The 24,204-nt window shown below is 44.8% G+C and overlaps 1 pseudogene; it reads right to left on the reverse strand.

The window, feature by feature from the left end:
• Positions 1–9,907: 9,907 nt before the first annotated feature.
• LOC148505835 (sperm acrosome membrane-associated protein 6-like) lies at positions 9,908–10,914 on the reverse strand (annotated as a pseudogene).
• Positions 10,915–24,204: the final 13,290 nt, after the last annotated feature.

Here is a 24,204-nt window from a genome sequence, read left to right on the forward strand (position 1 = left end):
CCGGCTGGCTTGACCGTTAAAGGGTGCTGTAACCCCCGAAAGTACACTCCAGTCCAAACCAAAAAAAAATTATTTTCTGTGTTTGTGAATTGTGTGCGCAGTAGCCGCACGTGCATCAACAAAGTAGTGCCAAGCGTGCGCCTGTGTCATAAGTAAAGGGCTGGCTGGCTTGACCGTTAAAGGGTGCTGTAACCCCCGAAAGTACACTCCAGTCCAAACCAAAAAAAAATTATTTTCTGTGTTTGTGAATTGTGTGCGCAGTAGCCGCACGTGCATCAACAAAGTAGTGCCAAGCGTGCGCCTGTGTCATAAGTAAAGGGCCGGCTGGCTTGACCGTTAAAGGGTGCTGTAACCCACAAAGTACACTCCAGTCCAAACCAAAAAAAAAATTATTTTCTGTGTTTAGCCGCACGTATATATCAAATCGATATAACATAAATGGAGGACCAAACTTTCTCCGATAAAAATAAAATAGAGAAAGATCAAGAACCACTTCCTCCTAGTGCTGAAGCTGCTGCCACTAGTCATGACATAGACGATAACATGCCATCAACGTCGTCTGCCAAGGCCGATGCCCAATGTCATAGTAGAGGGCACATACAATCCCAAATGGCAAAGTTCAGGAAAATGACCTTGAAAAAGACATTTAAATCAGCTGAAGAGAAACGTAAACTTGCCAATATGCCATTTACGACACGGAGTGGCAAGGAACGGCTAAGGTCGATCCCTAGTATGTTCATGACTAGTGGTTCAGCTTCACATGACGATGGAAGCCCTCCTCCCACTAAAAAAATCAAAAGAGTTAAGCTGGCAAAAGCACAGCGAAGAACTGTGCTTTCTAAGAAGATATCACAAATCCCCAAGGAGAGTCCAAGTGTGGTGGTGGTTGCGATGCCTGACCTTCCCAGCACTGGACGGGAAGAGGTGGCTCTTTCCACCATTTGCACGCCCCCTGCAAGTGCTGAAAGGAGCACCCACAGTCCACTTGCTGATATGCAAATTGAAGATGTCACTGTTGAAGTACAACAGGATGAGGATACTGGTGTAGCTGGCGCTGAGGAGGAAGTTGGCGAGGAGGATTCTGATGGTGATGTGGTTTGTTTAAATCAGGCTCCGGGGGAGACAGTTGTTGTCCGTGGGATGAAAAAGCCCATCACGGTCATGCTTGGGCAGAAGACCAAACATTCCACCTCTTTGGTCTGGCAATATTTCTATCCAAATCCGGACAACAACTGTCTTGCCATATGTACCATATGTAAAGGTGAAATAAGTAGGGGTAGGGACGTCAACCACCTAGGAACATCCTCCCTTATACGGCACCTGCAGCGCGTTCATAAAAAGTTACTGTCAAGTTCAGAAACTTTGGCTAAGACCGTAAGCAGTCCAGGGACACCTAAATCCCGTTGTCCTGTTGTATCCAAGCGCCTGCAAACCACACCGTCAACTCCCTCCTCGTCAATTTCCTCCTTAGTCAGGATCGGAAGTAGTCCTGCAGGCCATGTCACTGGCATGACTGACTCTCCTATCCGGGATTCCTCTGGAGGATCCTGCATTGCTACGCCTACTGCTGCCGCTGCTGCTGTTGCTGCTGCTGGGAGTCGTTCATCATCCCAGAGAGGAAGTAGGAACACCACTACTTTTACTAAACAATTGACCCTCCAACAGTCCTTAGCGAGGAGGATGAAGTACGACAGCAGTCATCCTGAAGCAAAACGTATAACTGAGGCCTTGACTGCTATGTTGGTGTTAGACGTGCGTCCGGTATCCGCCATTATTGCAGTGGGATTTAGACAATTGATGGAGGTAGTGTGTCCCCGGTTCCAAATCCCGTCTAGATTCCACTTCACTAGGCAGGCGATACCGAGACTGTACAGAAACGTCAGAAAAAGTGTCCTCAGTGTCCTGAAAAATGCCGTTGTACACAATGTCCACTTAACCACGGACATGTGGACAAGTGGAACAGGGCAGACTAAGGACTATATGACTGTGACAGCCCACTGGGTAGATGTATCACCTTACGCAGCAACAGCAGCAGCGTCACCAGTAGCAGCATCTCAGAAATGCCAGCTCGTTACAAGGCAGGCTACGCTGTGTATCACCGGTTTCAGTAAGAGGCACACCGCCGACAACCTCTTAGAGAAACTGAGGGAAATCATCGCCCAGTGGCTTACCCTACTTAGACTCTCCTGGGGATTTGTGATATCTGACAACGCCACCAATATTGTGCGGGCATTATATCTGGGCAAATTCCAGCACGTCCCATGTTTTGCTCACACAATAAACTTGGTGGTGCAGATTTTTCTGAAAAGCGACAGGGGCGTGCAGGAGACGCTTTGGGTGGCCCGAAAAATTTCTGGCCACTTTCGCCATTCAGCGACTGCGTGCCGAAGACTGGAGCGCCAGCAAACACTCTTGAACCTGCCCCGCCATCACCTGAAGCAAGAGGTTGTGACGCGGTGGAACTCAACCCTCTATATGCTTCAGAGGATGGAGGAGCAGCAAAAGGCCATACAAGCCTATACATCCACCTATGACATAGGCAAAGGAGGGGGTATGCACCTGACTCAAGCGCAGTGGAGAATGATTTCCGTGTTGTGCAAGGTTCTCCAGCCCTTCGAACTTGCCACACGTGAAGTCAGTTCAGACACTGCCAGCTTGAGTCAGGTCATTCCCCTCATCAGGCTTTTGCAGAAGCAGCTGGAGAAAGTGAAGGAGGAGCTAAGACGGAGCGATTCCGCTCGGCATGTGGGACTTGTGGATGAAGCCCTTCATTCGCTTTGCCAGGATTCCAGGGTGGTCAATCTGTTGAAATCAGACCACTACGTTTTGGCCACCGTGCTCGATCCTAGGTTTAAAGCCTATGTGGTGTCTCTCTTTCCGGCCGACACAAGCCTGCAGAGGTGCAAAGACCTGCTGGTGAACACACTGTCAGCTGAAGCGGAACGTGACACGTCAACGGCTCCTTCTTCATTTTCTCCTGCAACTGGGGCTGCCAGGAAAAAACTTAGGTATCCTAAGCAACCCGCTGGCGGTGATGCAGGGCAGGCAGGACCAAGTTTGGACATCTGGTCCGGACTGAAGGACCTGGCAACAATTTCTGACATGTCTACTGTCACTGCATATGATACTGTCACCATTGACAGAATGGTGGAGGATTACATCGGTGACAGCATCCAAGTAGGCATGGCAGACAGTCCATACCTGTACTGGCAGGAAAAAGAGGCAATTTGGAGGCCCCTGTACAAACTGGCTCTATTTTACCTGAGTTGCCCCCCCTCCAGTGTGTACTCCGAAAGAGTGTTTAGTGCAGCCGGGAACCTTGTCAGCGAAAGGCGTAGGAGGTTGCTTCCACAGAATGTGGAGAAGATGATGTTCATCAAAATGAATTATCAGCTCTTCCAGGGAGACCAGCCTCCAGAAGGTACAGAGGGACCTGTGGTGGTGGATTCAAGTGGGGACGAGTTAATACTTTGTGAGGATGAGGATGTACACACTGAAGAGGGTGAGGAATCGGTGGATGAGGAGGATGAGGATGACATCTTGCCTCCATAGAGCCAGTTTGTGCAGGGACACATTAATTGCCAGCTTGTTTTGTGGGGGCCCAAACGAACCAATCATTTCAGCCACAGTTGTGTGGCAGACCCTGGCGCTGAAATGATTGGTTTGTTAAAGTGTGCATGTCCTGTTTATACAACATAAGGGTGGGTGGGAGGGCCCAAGGACAATTCCATCTTGCACCTCTTTTTTTTCTTTGCATTATGTACAGTTTGGGGCCTAGTTTTTCAAACTGCCATCCTGTCTGCCACTGCAGTTTCACGCCTAGATGGGTCACGTGTTTGTGCCGCCCACTCGTGTCGCTTAGCATAGTAATCCAGCTACCTCGGTGCAACGTTTTGGACATAAAAACACTATTGTGAGGTGTGAGGTGTTCAGAATAGACTGGAAATGAGTGGAAATTTAGGTTATTGAGGTTAATAATAGCATAGGAGCAGAAAAACCGACAAATTCTGTGATTTTAGCTGTTTTTATGCTTTTTTAAAAAAAAATACAGATCCAAAACACAAAACCCAGAACCCAAAACACGGAAGGGTGGTTTTGGCAAAACCAATCCAGATCCAAAACACGAAGAAAGATCCAGATCCAAAACCAAAACACAAAACACGAAAAGTGGCCGGTGCACACCCCTAATATATATATATATATATATATATATATGTATGTTGGGTATGGGATCCCGGCTGTCAGAATACCGATGCTAAAAGGCAAGTTCCCTACCGCTAACCCTTACCCCTTCCCCCGGATCTATCCCTCCCGCCTTAGTGCCTAATCATAATCCCTAACCTAAACCCCCAGTGTTCTCCCCAGAAATTTTTTCCAGCCGGGTGGCATCCAAAAGTAGCCGGGTGGGGGCCTTCGCAATTATGCGTGCCGGGAAAATGGGTATCTCCCTTACCAATCCAGCTTGACAGATCTCAGGCTGCTCCCTCACTGGCTCTCAGTCAATAGTGCCCATTATGCAGTGCCCCCCTGTAGTTTTCCCCTATGCATTGGCCCTTGTAGTTTAACTTTGCCCTGATGCATTGCCCCCTGGCTGAATAGAGCCCCCAGACTGGTCCCTTATGTAGTGCCCTCAGGCTTAAATAGTGCCCCCAGTCTGGCCCCTTATGCAGTGCCCACAGGTTTAATAGTGTCCCTTATGCAGTGCCCCCAGTCTGGTCCTGGCCCCAGCCCAGCACTTACTTTCATTTGCTGGCTGCTGCCTCGCACTGACTGGATTTAAGTAGACCCAGCAGGTGCGCGGAGCAGTCCCCTCACGTTGCAGGTGACGTCATAACGTCACCCGCGCAGTGCATCACTGGGAACGCTTGCCTCTGAGGCTTCTTTAGTCTCCGGTCACTTCAGAGGTCAGCGTTCCACAGCAGAGGTTGGCGGGGAAAAGAGCCGGGCGGCAGGCTGTTTCTGCCGGGCGATGCACCCGCAGAAAACAGCCTGGGGAGAACACTGAAGCAGCAAAGCTGGTTATACAAACATGACATTGGGGTGATTCATTTGTTTATAGCTCATGTCTAAAGTGACTGGGAGCTATTATGAATTTCTGTTTGTATCCAACTGAGGTGTAAGCAGAAATCCATGTAAAGTAGGGCTTTGAGGTTGGTCGCAAGTGCCGGGCGCACCTTAACTGCAGTCTGCCTGGAACATAGCACAGGAGAAGCCGCATAACGCATCTAATCCCATGCATTAGAGTGGGAGAATGCATTTGTCATTACTATGATGGTGGTTGCTCAAACTTTGTGGATTCCACTGTAAAGATGATATACATCAAGCTATTTATTTTTAACAGCAAATTTTGTCCCAGTTGGTCATGAACTGGAGTCATTATTATGGTTTTTTGTATGATATCTTCCAGTGGACAAAGTGGGGTGATTTGCCTTACTGGCACTTTCCTCATAGAATAGATAATCTAACTTACCTCTTGGTAATCAGTTACCACAAACAAATAAGACTGCAATGCAGAAGCCACAGTAGGTGAGGTTTCTGTCTTTCTACAGAAAATGGCTGCAACAAATCTCAGTAATAGACACTGCTTAGGATAGAATCTAATTCCGCTAAAAGTGATATTCTGATAAAACCTTTATTTAGCAGAATGAACAAAGCAGGAATTGTTTTGATCTAGTTTACTCATCCTCAGTCTCTGCATCAATCTCGGGACACGTGCAGGTTTTAGTGATGAATACAGATTCTCATATGTGGAAAGTTGCCTGGATAATCGCAAAATCCACAAATTGTTCTGAATTGCAGAGAACTACTGCAGTGATACTGGATCTAATAGTCTATCTTTTACATGCAGTGTATTCTCCATTTCTGTTTAGTGTGTGACATGAGAGAGGTGGGGGACACAGACTAGAGAACACTCCTTAAATTTATTTTAGCATTATTATTAAAATAAGACATAAGCCTATCAAGCTTCCTGAAGCTTCAGGGGTTAGGTAGCTTCTGGCCATTCAGTTTTCCATACCTTCACTTCTAAATTCCAGTTTAGACCACTGTCTATATCTCCGCATTTTCAGCAATGAGCGTCACTTATCTTAATCAGAATCTTCCCTTCACTTATATGCATTGTGTGACTATTAATATGAGCTGAGGGGAGGAGCTGCTAGACAGGGAAGGCTGCCTCCCCTGGCTAGCAATTAACCCCAGGGTTGCCGTTCCCGCTGCCAGCCTGTCACCCTGGTGGTCTAGCGGTCACGCGGGGTATGCCTCTGTGAGGGGGAGCCTGCTGCTAGCACCTCCGGTCTGACCCCAGAGACCGGAGGCAGCCGACGCGTGGCAGCCCGCAGCTTACTTGTTCACCGGCGCTTCCAGGAGCAGTCGTAGGGAGTCCCCAGAGCCCAGCTAGTACAGACTCTGGGGTCCCGCCGTGATCCCCAGATCTGTACTGGGTGTAGGAGCGGCAGCGTGGATGTCCTAAAGGACAGTCTGATGCTGCCGCTCTGAAGAGTGAAGAAAAAAAATAAATAAAACTCTTTAAAGAATCAGCTTAGGGGCTGCTCCTGCAGCCCCACTGTGCAAGGGTGACACGACTTTGGCCGGGCACCAACTAAAACTGAGGTGCCTGTGGCTCAGGGGCAAGATATAGAGGAGGATGGTCCCAAGTGCATCCTGTTAGCAGCAAAAGCTTTAACTGCGTGGTGCCCATGGATCCAGATCCAGCTATACCCCCAAGGTCAACCCTGTGGACTTTGTAGCAACCGAGATGACAAAGGTAAGTTCTTACCATATCTCTTGTTTTTCCAATATTCCTCTGTCCAATGTCTGTGTTCTTTTGCCCATATTAATATTTTCCTTTTATTGGCCAGTCTCAGATAATGGCTTTTTCTTTGCCGATCTGCCTAGAAGGCCAGCATCCCGGAGTCGCCTCGTCACTGTAGACGTTGACACTGGCATTTTGCGGCTACCATTTAATGAAGCTGCCAGTTGAGGACATGTAAGGCATCTTTTTCCTCAAACTAGAGACTCTAATGTACTCATCTTCTTTCACAGTTGTCCCACTTCTTTTTCTACTCTGGTTAGAGCCTGTTTGTGCTGTTCTCTGAAGGGAGTAGTACACACAGTTGTAGGAAATGTTCAGTTGCTTGGCAATTTCTCACATGGAATAGTCTTCTAGAACAAGAATAGACTGTCGAGTTTCACATGAAAGTTCTTTTTTTCTGGCCATTTGGAGAGTATAATCGAACCCACAAAGGTGATGCTCCAGATACTCAACTAGCTCAAAGGAAGGCCAGTTTTATAGCTTCTCTAACAAGCAACCCTGTTCTCAGTTGTCCTAACATAATTGCACAAGGGTTTTCTAATCATCCATTAGTATTCTAACGCGCTTGGCAAACACAATGCATCATTAGAACACTGGAGTGATGGTTGCTGGAAATGGGCCTATATCTACCTATGTAGATATTCCTTTAAAAAGCAGATGTTTGTAGCTGGTATAGTCATTTACCACGTTAACAATGTATAGAGTGTATTTCTGATTAATGTTATCTTCATTGAAAAAAATGGTGCTTTTCTTTAAAAAAATAAGGAATATTTCTAAGCTACCCCAAATTTTTCAATGGTAGTGTATATTTGATATATTCATATAAGGTCTTTAGGGTGTGGGTTATAAGCCAGCCATTCTGTATGCCAGCCTCCAAGAATGAGGGGAGTGTAATTAATTTAAACTGCATTTCATTACAGTGGTACAAATTATGTTGGTGTACAACTTGCATAAACCAGAAGACCCATGATGTGGTTTGCAAGCTTATAGGCTCTATTTAGTACACATAAAAACCTTCTCTTAGTGATATAGCCCCAAAAGGTTTCATTGGGGAGCGATCAGTTATGCTATGATAGAAACATTAAAATATATAAAGGATTTTAACAAGGTAAAGGAAGGAGACAATCTTCAAAGAAAGAGAAGTATTAAAACAAGAGGACATGTTCTCAAACTGGAGGGTGGTAAGTTCAGGAGGAAATTTGTGGAAAAATTACTTCACAGAAAGGGTAGACTACAAGTGGGATAGCCTCCCATCAGAGGTGGTAGAGGCTAAGACAATAGAGTAATTTAAACCTGCATGGGATAAACATAAGGATATCCTTCAGAAGAAGTAGGGATCAATAAGCGTTGAGGTAACAATGTTTAAAAATGGGGCAGACTAGATGGGCCAAGTGGCTCTTATCTGTCATCAAATTCTATGTTTCTATGCTACTTATGGAGAAGAGAAACTCTCTTCTCCAAACTGTTCTCCAAAAGCTGACACCATTTTTACATGGTGTTAAGGTTAGATAAAACCGAAAAACACACAAACAATGCAGGTACATAATTTTTTTTTTATATATTTATAATTCCCTGCTCAAAATGCGATCACGGCCTTAGCAAGGAGACTAAAAGGACTAGAAATGGGGGGTGGGTGGGGTGCTTGGGGGCATGCCTGGTACTTACAGACATGCAGGGCTGCCCCAAAGCTCTCCTGTCTCTGAATAGATCCCGTGCGCATCTATCCACCAGCGGTGATCGCTACACCACTATTCTTCACACACGGGTTGGGATGGTACACGCCAGGTTTCAGCGTGGTGCCGCCAAAAGGGCAGTGCGCATTCAGTCCTTTTGAAATCGGGCAGGATGCTATATATATATTTATATATATATATATATATATATATATATATATATATATATAGACACTCAATACAACACCAGCATTCTGGGTGCCCAAACACTTCAGGCAGACTGCACTCACGCTGAAATTTCAATAATGGGTCCACAAGAAACTCAAGTTCAATGTTTCAGTTTATGAAACAAACTTCTGTCAGGAACAATTATAACCACATTAAGCTTACCTTTATAGATGCTCCACATAAATATGGATACCTAGCATCTACCATGATCCAGGCATGGCCCAGGTGTACAGCAGCTGTCGGGTGGGTACTCCTCCCCCAGGATGGCAGCAGATCGGAGCAGGGATATTAGGCTCACTCGAAAGCCCTGGGCACAGACTTGCTGACCGAGGAGGAGTAGGCCTGTATTTGTACTTAATTCAACAATAACGCAGGGGGTTCCACCAGCGGTCACTGTAAATGGTGGCAACAGATCTAGATTGGGAGGCCCATGTGCTCCCTTTGGTAAAAACAATAATAAAAAACCTGATGACCTGCGCCTGTCAATTTAGTTGTAAATGCTGCAATTAATATGTGCCCCTTAATATTCAATTCCAAGGTACTGTGTGAATATTTGACCAATAAATATATGCTATTAAAGACAATGTAACAAAATAAACAATAACAGAAAATGGTATAAAGAAAATCCCTTTTATTAGATCACAGTGCTTCAAGGATGATGTGGAGTAGCCTGGAAAGGGGTACCATACGGAGGATATACCAGGCTTAGAGGTGGGCATCCCTCACCTCCAGTAAATGTGGATTATAAAGTCCTGGTGAGGCCCCACCTGTGATAAATCTTCAATCTTCTTGCTCCCTTGTTGATTCCTTCTTCAGGCTGCAGTCGATGGTGCTGACTATACAGCCGCTTACTTAACTTCCGCAGTGCTCTCCAGGGTGAATACTGCCTCCAGTGCAGAATGAGGGAGCGTGTCTCTTGCGGGCTCGACTCTGCCAATTGCAGAGGAGACTAGATGGGCAGCCCATGCTATATGAGCCACTAGTAGAGAATGTGGCACCTTGCCAGGTGGTCGCAGTGTCTTCCGGGATTGATGGAATTTCTGGTGGTGCAGTCTAGCGAGATAACGTGGCCTGAACAGAGTCAGGTCCCGGGGATCTTTTAGTGAGAGTCTATGCCAGGATGTTAAAAGCAAACAGTCTTTGTGGGATAAACCTTGTAATAACAGGTGTTGATGACTGAACTTGAGCGTGTCGGTCAAACAAAGTCTTCGCCAGGTTCTTTTTCAACATTAGTTGCATAGCGAAATACAAATATTACCATTATAGTCAGTAAAAAGGAGATCAGTGCGATCACTGCAGTGATGGCGATGCAGGTTGGGATACTCGTTGATATTTTATTTTTAATCAGATCTACTATACTGATGTGTTCCCGTGTTGGCTTCTCTGGCTCAACAGTGATGTCTGAGTGCAGGACGTCATCGAAGATATTCTCTAGCTCTGCAATTTCCTTTCCTAGTCTCCGGGTCACTTTCAGGTAATAAAAGGACTCTGCTATTACATCGTTATCCTCATCCTTTATTTCACAAGCATATGTCCCCTGGTGGAATGATCGCGTAGGCTCAATTAGAATATGCAGGTCTGGTCCTGTATAAATACTGGTGAAGTAGCTCATATCAGTCACCCTGATGTTTCTAGCAAACTTCCATGTTACCGTTATGTACTCCGGAAGGGGAAAGGGCACGCTGCAATAAATGTTTGCCTCTGTCAGCTCTAATACGTCGATGTCTTCAAGTGGACACTCCACAGGTACCTGACAGTCCTCCACTGTGCATTCATCACACTTAAAGACACGTGCCGCTTTTTGAAGACCGCAGGTGGATATACAGTTTTCAGCTGGATTCTGCGAGACAATTTGTTTCACACCGTCTATCAAAGATCTTATCTTGTGTTCAAAAGCCGCTGTCCAATCTTTTGAAGAAAGTGATGGCTGGATCTCCTGGACAGTTTTATTAAAGCTTAACAGATACTCTCTAACTCTGATCATCTGTAAATACGGTAGAAGAAGCTCATCCATAGGTTGAAATCCTTTTCTTACTGTATTCAGGCATTCGACTGCATCCATCTTATCCAAGGTATGGGCATATTGGCAATTCTTGCCTTATCCTCAGGTGTCACAAGACAGTTATAGCAACAATCATATACATCTGCTCCACAGAAAAGATATAAGACACAAAGAAGCAGGCAACGCTTCTGTACTCCCATGGTTTCCAGCAGCAGCGTTGTGTCTTCCTGTCCGCCAACAATCGTAGAAATTGTCACGCTTTAAAATGAAGAATAGCCTTAAGTATGCATCTCCTTCGGTTATAAATACCTTTAGGTTATGCCTACCATTAGATTATGAGTCTCTGTAGACTATGTATCGTCTTAAGTAGGAGAGCATGTGTGCAACAATAGGCCATTGTGAGGTCACAGGACTGGTTTGTCACTTGTCATGTGGTTACCAGCAGACTGTTATATGTGATGTATGACAATCAGATACCTTACATCTTATTTGAAGATAATTTCAATTAGTGTTATGTTTATTTTATTCTATCTTGTCTTGTAGAACATCCCCATTAATATGGTTGTATAGCTACAAACTGTCTGTAATCACTATTCTTATTTTCATGTCTTTATAAGTGAATATATATTGCACAGGAAAATATTCAAAGGTCAGCAAAAATGTCTTGATGGGGGATTCAGGTTAAATATGGGAGAAAAATGATCAGAATTTGCGCATTAGAATCCTACTGTGTATTTGTCATATTTGTAAATGACCATGAAATCCTGTGTTACCTTGCCACTGCATACAGTCCATACTTATTTCTCCTGCTTTATCATCAATATATACAGTGACGGGCTTTCTTTAGTTCTTTTTATATGCACCTGTCGACCTACGCTATGTAGTTAAAACAATGAATAAGGAATAATACAACCGTACATGTGTCCATTAGAAAATGTTCTTCCAGGATTGGAAAAAGCTAAATAAAAAATAAATAAATAACAGTGTGTGTGTGCGTGTATATTATATATATATATATATATATATATATGTTGGGTATGGGATCCCGGCTGTCAGAATACCGACACTAAAAGGCAAGTTTCCTACCGCTAACCCTTACCCCTTCCCCCGGATCTATCCCTCCCACCTTAGTGCCTAATCATAATCCCTAACCTAAACCCCCAGTGTTCTCCCCAGAAATTTTTTCCAGCCGGGTGGCATCCAAAAGTAGCCGGGTGGGTGCCTTCGCAATTATGCGTGCCGGGAAAAGGGGTATCTCCATTACCAATCCAGCTTGACAGCTCTCAGGCTGCTCCCTCACTGGCTCTCAGTCAATAGTGCCCATTATGCAGTGGCCCTTGTAGTTTAACTTTGCCCTTATGCATTGCCCCCTGGCTGAAGTAAAGCCCCCAGACTGGTCCCTTATGTAGTGCCCTCAGGCTTAAATAGTGCCCCCAGTTAAGACTGCAATGCAGAAGCCACAGTAGGTGAGGTTTCTGTTTTTCTACAGAAAATGGCTGCAACAAATCTCAGTAATAGACACTGCTTAGGATAGAATCTAATTCCGCTAAAAGTGATATTCTCATAAAACCTTTATTTAGCAGAATGAACAAAGCAGGAATTGTTTTGTTCTAGTTTACTCAACCTCAGTCTCTGCATCAAACTCGGGACACGTGCAGGTTTTAGTGATGAATACAGATTCTCATATGTGGAAAGTTGCCTGGATAATCGCATAATCCACAAATTGTTCTGAATTGCAGAGAACTACTGCAGTGATACTGGATCTAATTGTCTATCTTTTACATGCAGTGTATTCTCCATTTCTGTTTAGTGTGTGACATGAGAGAGGTGGGGGACACAGACTAGAGAACACTCCTTAAATTTATTTTAGCATTATTTATTAAAATAAGACATTAGCCTATCAAGCTTCCTGAAGCTTCAGGGGTTAGGTAGCTTCCAGCCATTCAGTTTTCCATACCTTCACTTCTAAATTCCAGTTTAGACCACTGTCTATATCTCCGCATTTTCAGCAATGAGCGTCACTTATCTTAATCAGAATTTTCCCTTCACTTATATGCGTTGTGTGACTATTAATATGAGCTGAGGGGAGGAGCTGCTAGACAGGGAAGGCTGCCTCTCCTGGCTAGCAATTAACCGCAGGGTTGCCGTTCTCGCTGCAAGCCTGTCACCCGGGTGGTCTAGCGGTCACACGGGGTATACCTCTGTGAGGCGGAGCCCGCTGCTAGCACCTCCGGTCTGTCCCCAGAGACCGGAGGCAGTTGACGCTTGGTGGCCCACAGCTTACTTGTTCACCGGCGCTTCTGGGAGCAGTCGTAGGGAGTCCCCAGAGCCCAGCTAGTACAGACTCTGGGGTCCCACCATGATCCCCAGATCAGTATTGGGTGTAGGAGCGGCAGTGTGGACGTCCTAAAGGACAGTCTGATGCTGCCGCTTTGAAGAGTGAAGAAAAAAAAAAATAAAACTCTTCTTCTTTAAAGAATCAGCTTAGGGGCTGCTCCTGCAGCCCCACTGCGCAAGGGTGACCCGACTTTGGCCGGGCACCAACCAAAACTGAGGTGCCTGTGGCTCGGGGGCAAGATATAGAGGAGGATGGACCCAAGTGCATCCTGTTAGCAGCAAAAGCTTTAACTGCGTGGTGCCCGTGGATCCAGATCCAGCTATACCCCCAAGGTCAACCCTGTGGACTTTGTAGCAACCGAGATGACAAAGGTAAGTTCTTACCATATCTCTTGTTTTTCCAATATTCTTCTGTCCAATGTCTTTGTTCTTTTGCCCATATTAATATTTTCCTTTTATTGGCCAGTCTCAGATAATGGCTTTTTCTTTGCCAATCTGCCTAGAAGGCCAGCATCCCGGAGTCGTCTCGTCACTGTAGACGTTGACACTGGCGTTTTGCGGCTACCATTTAATGAAGCTGCCAGTTGAGGACTTGTAAGGCATCTTTTTCCTCAAACTAGAGACTCTAATGTACTCATCTTCTTGCACAGTTGTCCCACTTCTTTTTCTACTCTCGTTAGAGCCTGTTTGTGCTGTTCTCTGAAGGGAGTAGTACACACAGTTGTAGGAAATGTTCAGTTGCTTGGCAATTTCTTGCATGGAATAGCCTTCTAGAACAATAATAGACTGTCGAGTTTCATATGAAAGTTCTCTTTTTCTGGCCATTTGGAGAGTATAATCGAACTCACAATGGTGATGCTCCAGATACTCAACTAGCTCAAAGGAAGGCCAGTTTTATAGCTTCTCTAACAAGCAACCCTGTTCTCAGTTGTCCTAACATATTTGCACAAGGGTTTTCTAATCATCCATTAGTATTCTAACGCGCTTGGCAAACACAATGCATCATTAGAACACTGGAGTGATGGTTGCTGGAAATGGGCCTATATATACCTATGTAGATATTCCTTTAAAAACCAGACGTTTGTAGCTGGTAAAGTCATTTACCACGTTAACAATGTATAGAGTGTATTTCTGATTAATGTTATCTTCATTGAAAAAAATGGTGCTTTTCTTTAAAAAATAAGGAATATTTCTAAGCTACCCCAAACTTTTGAATGGTAGTGTATATACGATATATTCATATAAGGTCTTTAGGGTGTGGGTTATAAGCCAGCCATTCTGTATGCCAGCCTCCAAGAATGAGGGGAGTGTAATTAATTTAAACTGCATTTCATTACAGTGGTACAAAATATGTTGGTGTACAACTTGCATAAACCAGAAGACCCATGATATGGTTTGCAAGCTTAAAGGCTCTATTTAGTACACATAAAAACCTTCTCTTAGTGATATAGCCCCAAAAGGTTTCATTGGGGAGCGATCAGTTATGCTATGATAGAAACGTTAACATATATAAAGGATTTTAACAAGGTAAAGGAAGGAGACATTCTTCAAAGAAAGAGAAGTATTAGACCAAGAGGACATGTTCTGAAACTGGAGGGTGGTAAGTTCAGGGGAAACTTTAGGAAAAATTACTTCACAGAAAGGGTAGTCTACAAGTGGGATAGCCTCCCATCAGAGGTGGTAGAGGCTAAGACAATAGAGCAATTTAAACCTGCATGGGATAAACATAAGGATATCCTTCAGAAGAAGTAGGGATCAATAAGCGTTGAGGTAACAATGTTTAAAAATGGGGAAGACTAGATGGGCCAAGTGGCTCTTATCTGTCGTCAAATTCTATGTTTCTATGCTACTTATGGAGAAGAGAAACTCTCTTCTCCAAACTGTTCTCCAAAAGCTGACACCATTTTTACATGGTGTTAAGGTTAGATAAAACAGAAAAACACACAAACAATGCAGGTACATAATTTTTTTTTTATATATTTATAATTCCCTGCTCAAAATGCGATCACGGCCTTAGCAAGGAGACTAAAAGGACTAGAAATGGGTGGTGGGTGGGGTGCTTGGGGGCATGCCTGGTACTTACAGACATGCAGGGCTGCCCCAAAGCTCTCCTGTCTCTGAATAGATCCCGTGTGCATCTATCCACCAGCGGTGATCGCTACACCACTATTCTTCACACACGGGTTGGGATGGTACACGCAAGGTTTCAGCGTGGTGCCGCCAAAAGGGCAGTGCGCATTCAGTCCTTTTGAAATCGGGCAGGATGCTCTCTCTCTCTCTCTCTCTCTCTCTATATATATATATATTAGGGGTGTGCACCGGCCACTTTTCGTGTTTTGTGTTTTGGTTTTGGATCTGGATCTTTGTTCGTGTTTTGGATCTGGATTGGTTTTGCCAAAACCACCCTTCCGTGTTTTGGGTTCTGGGTTTTGTGTTTTGGATCTGTATTTTTTTTTAAAAAAGCATAAAAACAGCTAAAATCACAGAATTTGTGGGTTTTTCTGCCCCTATGCTATTATTAACCTCAATAACCTTAATTTCCACTCATTTCCAGTCTATTCTGAACACCTCACAATAGTGTTTTTATATCTAAAAGATTGCACCGAGGTAGCTGGATGACTATGCTAAGAGATACGAGTGGGCGGCACAAACATGTGGTCCATCTAGGAGTGACACTGCAGTGGCAGACAGGATGGCAGTTTGAAAAACTAGGCCCCAAACAGTACATAATTCAAAGAAAAAAAAGAGTTGCAAGATGGAATTGTCCTTGGGCCCTCCCACCCACCCTTATGTTGTATAAACAGGACATGCACACTTTAACAAACCAAACATTTCAGCGCCAGGGTCTGCCACACGACTGTGGCTGAAATGATTGGTTCGTTTGGGCCCCCACAAAACAAGCTGGCAATTAATCTGTCCCTGCACAAACTGGCTCTGCGGAGGCAAGATGTCGTCCTCATCCTCCTCATCCACCGATTCCTCACCCTCTTCAGTGTTGTGTACATCCTCATCTTCACAGAGTATTATTTCATCCCCGCTGGAATCCACAACCACAGGTCCCTCTGTACGTTCTGGAGGCTGGTCTCCCTGGAAGAATTGATAATTCATTTTATGAACATCATCTTCTCCACATTTTGTGGAAGCAACCTCCTACGCCTTTCGCTGACAAGGTTCCCGGCTGCACTAAACACTCTTTCGGAGTACACACTGGAGGGGGTCAACTCAGGTAAAATAGAGCCAGTTTGTACAGGGACCTCCAAATTGCTTCTTTTTCCTGCCAGTACAGGTACGGACTGTCTGACATGCCTACTTGGATGCTGTCACCGATGTAATCCTTTAACAGACAGACGCACGCTTGTCGCTGCTGCTTTAAGGATGCAGGTGCGGCTACAGCCCACACATTTCACAAAGACAGAAAAAAAAAGAAGAATTTTTTTATTGTTTGTGGAGCGCACTTTGAGGGTTACACCACCCTTTAACAGACAGACGTATGCTTGTCGCTGCTGCTTTGAGGATGCAAGTGCGGCTACAGCCCACACCATTCACAAAGACAGAAAAAAAAAGAAGAATATTTTTATTGTTTGTGGAGCACACTTTGAGGGTGTCACCACCCTTTAACAGACAGACGCACTCTTGTTGCTGCTGCTTTAAGGATGCAGGAGCGGCTACAGCCCACACATTTCACAAAGACAGAAAAAAAAGAAGAATATTTTTATTGTTTGTGGGGCGCACTTTGAGGTTTACACCACCCTTTAACAGACAGACGCACACTTGTCGCTGCTGCTTTGAGGATGCAAGTGCGGCTACAGCCCACACAATTCACAAAGTCAGAAAAAAAAAGAAGAATTTTTTTATTGTTTGTGGAGCGTACTTTGAGGGTTACACCACCCTTTAACAGACAGACGCACGCTTGTCGCTGCTGCTTTATGGATGCAGGTGTGGCTACAGCCCACACATTTCACAAAGAGAAAAAAAAAGAAGAATTTTTTTATTGTTTGTGGAGCGCACTTTGAGGGTTACACCACCCTTTAACAGACAGACGCACGCTTGTCGCTGCTGCTTTGAGGATGTAGGTGGAATCTAGACGGGATTTGGAACCGGGGACACACTACCTCCATCAATTGTCTAAATCCCACTGCACTAATGGCGGATACCGGATGCACGTCTAACACCAACATAGCAGTCAAGGCCTCAGTTATACGTTTTGCTTCAGGATGACTGCTGTCGTACTTCATCCTCATCGCTAGGGACTGTTGGAGGGTCAATTGTTTAGTAAAAGTAGTGGTGTTCATACTTCCTCTCTGGGTTGATGAACAACTCCCAGCAGCAGCAACAGCACTAGGAGGAAGTGGTTCTTGATCTTTCCCTATTTTATTTTTATCGGAGAAAGTTTGGTCCTCCATTTATGTTATATTGATATATACGTGCGGCTAAGGCGCACACAAACACAGAAAATATTTTTTTATTTTTGCTGGAGAGTAGTGCACTTTGTGGGTTACACCACCCTTTAAGAAATGAGCCAGCCGGCTCTTTACTTATGGGACACAGGCGCACGCTTGGCGCTGCTCCTTTGTTGATTCACATGCAGCCACAGTGCACACAATTCACAAACACAGAAAATATTTTTTTATTTTGTTTGGAGTGCACTTTGGGGGTTACAGCACCCTTTAACGGTCAAGCCAGCCGGCCCTTTACTTATGACACAGGCGCACGCTTGGCACTACTTTGTTGATGCACGTGCGGCTACTGCGCACACATTTCTCAAACACAGAAAATATTTTTTTATTTGGTTTGGAGTGTACTTTGGGGGTTACAGCACACTTTAATGGTCAAGCCAGCCGGCCCTTTACTTATGACACAGGCGCACGCTTGGCACTACTTTGTTGATGCACGAGCGGCTACTGCGCGCACAATTCACAAACACAGAAAATATTTTTTTATTTGGTTTGGAGTGTACTTTGGGGGTTACAGCACCCTTTAACGGTCAAGCCAGCCGGCCCTTTACTTATGACACAGGCGCACGCTTGGCATTACTTTGTTGATGCACGTGCAGCTACTGCGCACACAATTCACAAACACAGAAAATATTTTTTTATTTGGTTTGGAGTGTACTTTGGGGGTTACAGTACCCTTTAACGGTCAAGCCAGCCGACCCTTTACTTATGACACAGGCGCACGCTTGGCACTACTTTGTTGATGCACGTGCGGCTACTGCGCACACAATTCACAAACACAGAAAATATTTTTTTATTTGGTTTGGAGTGTACTTTGGGGGTTACAGCACCCTTTAACGGTCAAGCCAGCCGGCCCTTTACTTATGACACAGGCGCACGCTTGGCACTACTTTGTTGATGCACGTGCGGCTACTGCGCACACAATTCACAAATATAATTTTTTTTTGCACTTGGGGGAGCACCCCTGACGGACAGAGCACCCCCTGGACAACTCTACAGCACCCCTTTAGGACTGGGACACTGCACAGGACTTTGGAGTGGACACAGCCCCTATGGACAACTGACTGCACAACACAGTTCAGCCAGCCCCTATGGACTTTGAAGTAGTGGACACAGCCCCTATGGACAATAGCAGCACAGCACAACACAGCCAGCCCCTATGGACTTTGAAGTAGTGGAGACAGCCCCTATGGACAACAGCAGCACAGCGCAGCACAGCACAACACTACTCTGCACTACACTACACTACACAGCCCAACCAGCCCTAACTCCCACCCTCCCTCTTCACTGTCCACAGCCGAGTGAGAAAATGGCGAGAACGCGGGTACCTTATATGGGATCCAAAACCCGCGAGACCCGGAAGGCGGGATGATGACGTTTTGCCTCGATTTCAGATCCGAGTCAGGCTCACCCCTAATATATATATATATATATTACTTGGATCACTAATAGGGGCCCCCACAAGTTTGTTGCCCACAGACCATAATTTGGCCCCTGTCCAGGGCATCTCTAGTTGCGAGGGTCCAAACCAATGCTAAATAACATGGCCCTGTCAAGAACAGAAGGGGGGTCCTCTTCTAAAAGGTTTAGTGATGCTCTGGATGTCCTGTATGAAGCACAGCTTAAATTCCCTTTGGTATTGCTGTGCACTTTGACTTCCACATGTTTACCTAGATATCCCCCAAACAGCATGGGTTTCTGAAGCAAGGACGCTGCTTTGTAAAGGAGCAGAAGTGAGCACCAAATGACTGGAGGTGCTGGGTGGAGTGAGAATGGCTCTTGCTAGTGTTGCAGATTTATGCAAAAACAGAATTTAATTTTGCAGAAAACAATTACAGAAGATAGTCAAGAGGGAACATATTTTAGGGGTGTTTCTTAAAGTGTGGTTGGGAGAAAATACTATTTTTCCTCTTCATTTTTTTACAGCCCTGTACTTTTAATGGCATACATTTCACCATCCAGAGGCACTTCTGCAGAGAACTGCACTTCTAGGTGCACTTTGCCCCACGTAAACAATCTAAGACTTAGGGCTCTATTTATTAACATTATTTTTACTAAAATAAAGTGAAAAAGTGTCTTTTCACACCCTTTTCACATTATTTTAGTATCACCTATAGTTATTACAGGGCAATTGGAGTAGAATTCGTAAAATTCTACTCCAACCCCTAAGTATCACTTATTTTTAGTGATCATATCGCATTTCCCATAATTGTAATGGGAAATATGACCTGGCCAAAGTTACTAAAAATAAATTGTAAAAAAATATTGGGGAAAGCCCTGTAATAATAACGCCATCTTGAGGTGGCGTTATCCAGGGTCTCCCCCGGTTACCTGCCTCCTGCTCTTCTCTAATGGGGAGAGCAGAGCCGGGAACCAGTCCCAGTAATCAGCTGTGTGGTCTAAACAGACCGCAAGCTGATTACTGTAAAAAAAAAAAAATAGTAAAAAAAATGTTTTACTTACCTGACTCCAGGGACCGGTGATCAGGCCTCCGGTGATGTTTCCCCTCTGGTCAGCTGGTCTCCCATAGTGCACTGCGGCCCGGTCATCAGGTGATCGGGTCCCAGTGCAGTATGGGAAATCACCTGATTGGAAGCATGGAGGACATCACCGGAGGCCCGGATCATGCAGGTAAGTGCTATTAAGGGAGGGGGGTGTTGCGTGGGGGGGTCGATGGGGGCTTCCGCGATCGCGGTGGGCGTTGCTTAGCACCGGGGGGGTAGCAGGGACGGCCGGTCGTCGCATGCGCGGGCACTTTGTCATGGTATTTTTTGCCCGGGGATTTGCAGGGGGGATTTGCAGGGACAGAGTTTTATCGCAAGCTCTGTCCCTGCAAGGGATTTGTAGTAAGTCCCTATGATATTGACTGAATTCGCAATGCGAATTCAGTTGATAATATCACGCTACACTCTGCATTCAATATGCGGATTGTAGTATATAGAGCCCTAAAACACACAAAAGTTCGAAATGCACAATAAGGGGTAAATTACTAACAATCGAGTTTGGTCAAGTTAGCAATCTCTGGAGAGTTTGGCCATTTTTTTGCGCAAATATACTAATGTCAACTCGGGAGAGAAATCTCCTTTGCTACAGGAAAAGTCTGGAGAGTTAGCAAACTCTCTTCACTTCACCATTGGCCAAACTCGAGTAACCTTTCATTAATGAAGATAGGATTCGGGAATTTACCAAGATGAGAGAATGGACAAAACTCATATCCAAATTCGTGAACTCAATTTACCTGCCTGTGAGCTGCGAGTTCAACAGAAACATACACAGATCAGTGTGACCCATGTATGTTTCTGCTTGTAAATAGTCAAAAAAGAGTGAAATCTTTTTTTAAAAAATTACGGAGGGTCCCCCCCAAAAAGCATAACCAGCCCTGGACTGCTCAACTGCTCAGCCAGTCCTGGTTCCTAAAAATACGGGCCAAAAATGAGTAGGGTTACCTCGTATTTTAGGAACCAGCACTGGGCAGCTGAGCCTGTCCTGGTTTTAAAAATTGGGGGGAAAAATTGTGTAGGGGTCCCTCTATATTTAAAACCAGCACCGGACTCAAATCCATCCAGGGTGTAATGCCACAGCCAGGGGACACTATCTCTGGGTCACCCCAGCCTGTCACCCCAAGCTGGTCAGCCCAAGCCAGGGATCTCAGGGGAGGTGGGGTATTAAGCAGTCCGGGGCTGGTTATGCTTTTTTGGGGGGGACCCTACTTCATTTTTTAAAACAAATATTAACCGTTTTTTACAGGTACAACACACAAGCAGCCTTCACTTATCTCACTGATATGTGCAGGCTGCTTGGTCGGGAGAGTATGGCAGAAAGAAGACACTGCAATCTTGGGTGAGTAATCTCTATCTAAACTTGCTACTCGGGGGAGATATCCTGATCTGCTTCACCATCGGCCAACTCACAGCTAACTTACTTCTTAGTAAATTTGTGAGTTTCAGAAGCATCAAATCACCCGAGTTTCAGCGATGCAAATCAAGTTGTAAAAAAAAAACTCGATCAGACTCGATTCTTAGTAAATTTACCCCTAAGACTTTCCACAAACATTCAAGCATTCCCTGAAAACTCACCTCTTCAGACATTATTTACAGTCCTACTTACAGTCCACACATAACCTTACATATTTTCTCTGTCTTCACTTTCACATCCTCCTAATCCTAAAGCTGCATACACACACAACGATTGAGTTAATGAACGATTTCAGTAAACTATTTTCTACCTTGAAAAAATGAACTCAAATCGTTTACTAAAGTTGTCCATTTACTATGTTCATTTAAATGTAATGAACGATTTTTATGAACTACAAACGATTTTTGCATATTAACTTAATGAAAATCATTGAGTTGACAAGTCTGACTGAACTACAAACTACAAACTACAAACGTGAACGCGCATGAACAATAATCGTTCATCGTTTGACTCAGAAAGTGAATGATTTTTTCAAACGATTATCGTTAAACGATATCGTTTAACAATAATCGTTCAAAGAATCGTTGTGTGTGTATGCACCTTAATACAAAATACCTGTGTGACTGGATCATACAGCTCACCAAGAACCTCTGCTAATTTGCAATATATAGCAGTTGTTCTTGTGTATCAACACCTATATCCTTATAGATTGTAAACTGGTGAGCAGCTCCCTCTTACCTTTATGTCTGTCTGTTACTACCCAGTTTGTTCTATTTATGTTGTTTCCAATTGTAAAGCGCAACAGAATATGCTGCGCTATATAAGTAATTGTTAATAAATGAAATACATAAGTGTAATAAATACAGTCCTGACGTTCCCTTCATTTTGAATAATAAAAACCACAAAATAGACTAAACTGATCAGTATACAGTAAATATGTATTTTAATGAAAAGGGTGTTATTGAATTGTAGAAGAATGGATTTTGATGTGACATTCTGGAATACCTTGGCACACCTCCTTCTGACCCTCTCTAACCTTGCGCTGCCTTAAGCACTGAGGTTGATTTCCGACCACCGGATTACCACCCTAGGTCACCGTGTCCCTGGAATGGGTATGAAGTCCTGGTGGCTGAATATCCTGACACCGGAAGCCCGAAGGGAGAAGATCCCGATAGGGCAGCTAAATACCCTATCCCTACCACTCTCACCCTCCAACCCTAACCCTCCCTTAATGGTGCCTAACCCTAACCTCCCCCCCTAGTGCCTAACCCTAAGACCCACCGGGGGAGCCTATCCCTAACCCCCCCTTACCGCACCCTAAACCTAAACCTCCTGCGGGGTGTCTAACCCTAACCTCCCCCCAGGTATGCCTAAGCCTAATGCCACTTCCCCTAGCCTAACCCTAACCCTCCAGGGGGGTGCCTAACCCTAAGTCCCCCTGGGGGAGCCTAAAACTAACCCTCCCCCCGCAGCTAACAGCTACAAAGCCCCGCTTACCTTAGTTCGGGGTGCCAGCTGTCGGGATTTCGACGTCAGGCTAAAGATAGGCGTCGGTTTATCGACACCTATCTTTAGTCCGGGGTTGGGATTATAACGTAGGGATTCAGATGGCCGGCATCCTGGCTGCCTGTAGATTAACTACATCCCCACTGTAAATCTGCCTTTATTTCCCTAATAAGTTTGATACATTTACATTTTCCCAAAGCATTACCCCCTAGGTGTATCACCAACTGGTCTGGCGTGCATCATAACTACTCCACCCTAAGAAGCCTCCCCTGCAGATTATCCCACCTCATCGCTCGGAAACCCAACCATGCTACCTGCTGCGCCCCTTCTCCAGCTATTTGATGACTGCTGGCCCAGTAAATATAAGAGTGACCCACTATCTACACCCGACATGCCCTTGCAACCAAACCTGCATCATACCACATTGATATAGTTTACTGCTCCTTGGGATGCATCCTTTTAGGCAACCCCCATTAAGGTGAAAACCACAAAACCTCTTTTTTGAAAGCAAAATTGGAAAGCACTTCATTCCCCAAAGCGGCAGGCAGAATAAGGCCTTGGGGAGCATAGAAACACATTTAACAATTCAACTTCTCCTGGCGCAGATAAACTTTATAAGCCGCAGACTTCCAACGACCCAGCCTTTTAATGATGCTTATGGATGACCCGGCCACTGCCACACAGGATGCTAATCCTTTTCTAGATGAATGTGTGATGTAGTCTGCTTCTGTCAGTTTGAACGCCCTTATACATTTTTTAAAATACTACTGTATAAAACTGGAATTTTGTCAGTGGGAACCCATCACTATGTGTTAGCCATTGGTATTTGTGGTCTTGTGAGCGTCTCTGCACAATTTCGCCTGCTAGTGTCACTGGGCAAATAACTGTATTGCTCTGCAAGCAATCGATATTTGATGTCCCCTATCCAGCTGGTTGGTCTTTGACCTATGGATCTTACAAAGCAACCTACTGTTTCTCCTTTTACCACAATATTACAAACAAGGAGGCCTGACATTTTTTAATTCTTATTGCATGCCACTAGCTCCCCAATGCTGAAGGCGCCAAAAACACCACTGAGAAAACTAAGTGGAAGAGCGCTGCTTCATATGCATTGGATGTAATCTGTGACGATACCGTGACTAGGGATTTTAATAGGGCCAGATCAATGGGCTTGCGTAAATCTCCAGGTGTCGCTTGTTCCCTTGCCAAAACCTTTTGCTAACAAGAAAGATTTTGTGGGGATCGTGCGGCCTTCTAGTCTAGTGAAGTATTATATTG

Source organism: Taudactylus pleione, unplaced genomic scaffold (genome assembly GCF_031769625.1).
Source record: "Taudactylus pleione unplaced genomic scaffold, aTauple2 ptg000436l, whole genome shotgun sequence".
Classification (NCBI taxonomy): domain Eukaryota; kingdom Metazoa; phylum Chordata; class Amphibia; order Anura; family Myobatrachidae; genus Taudactylus; species Taudactylus pleione.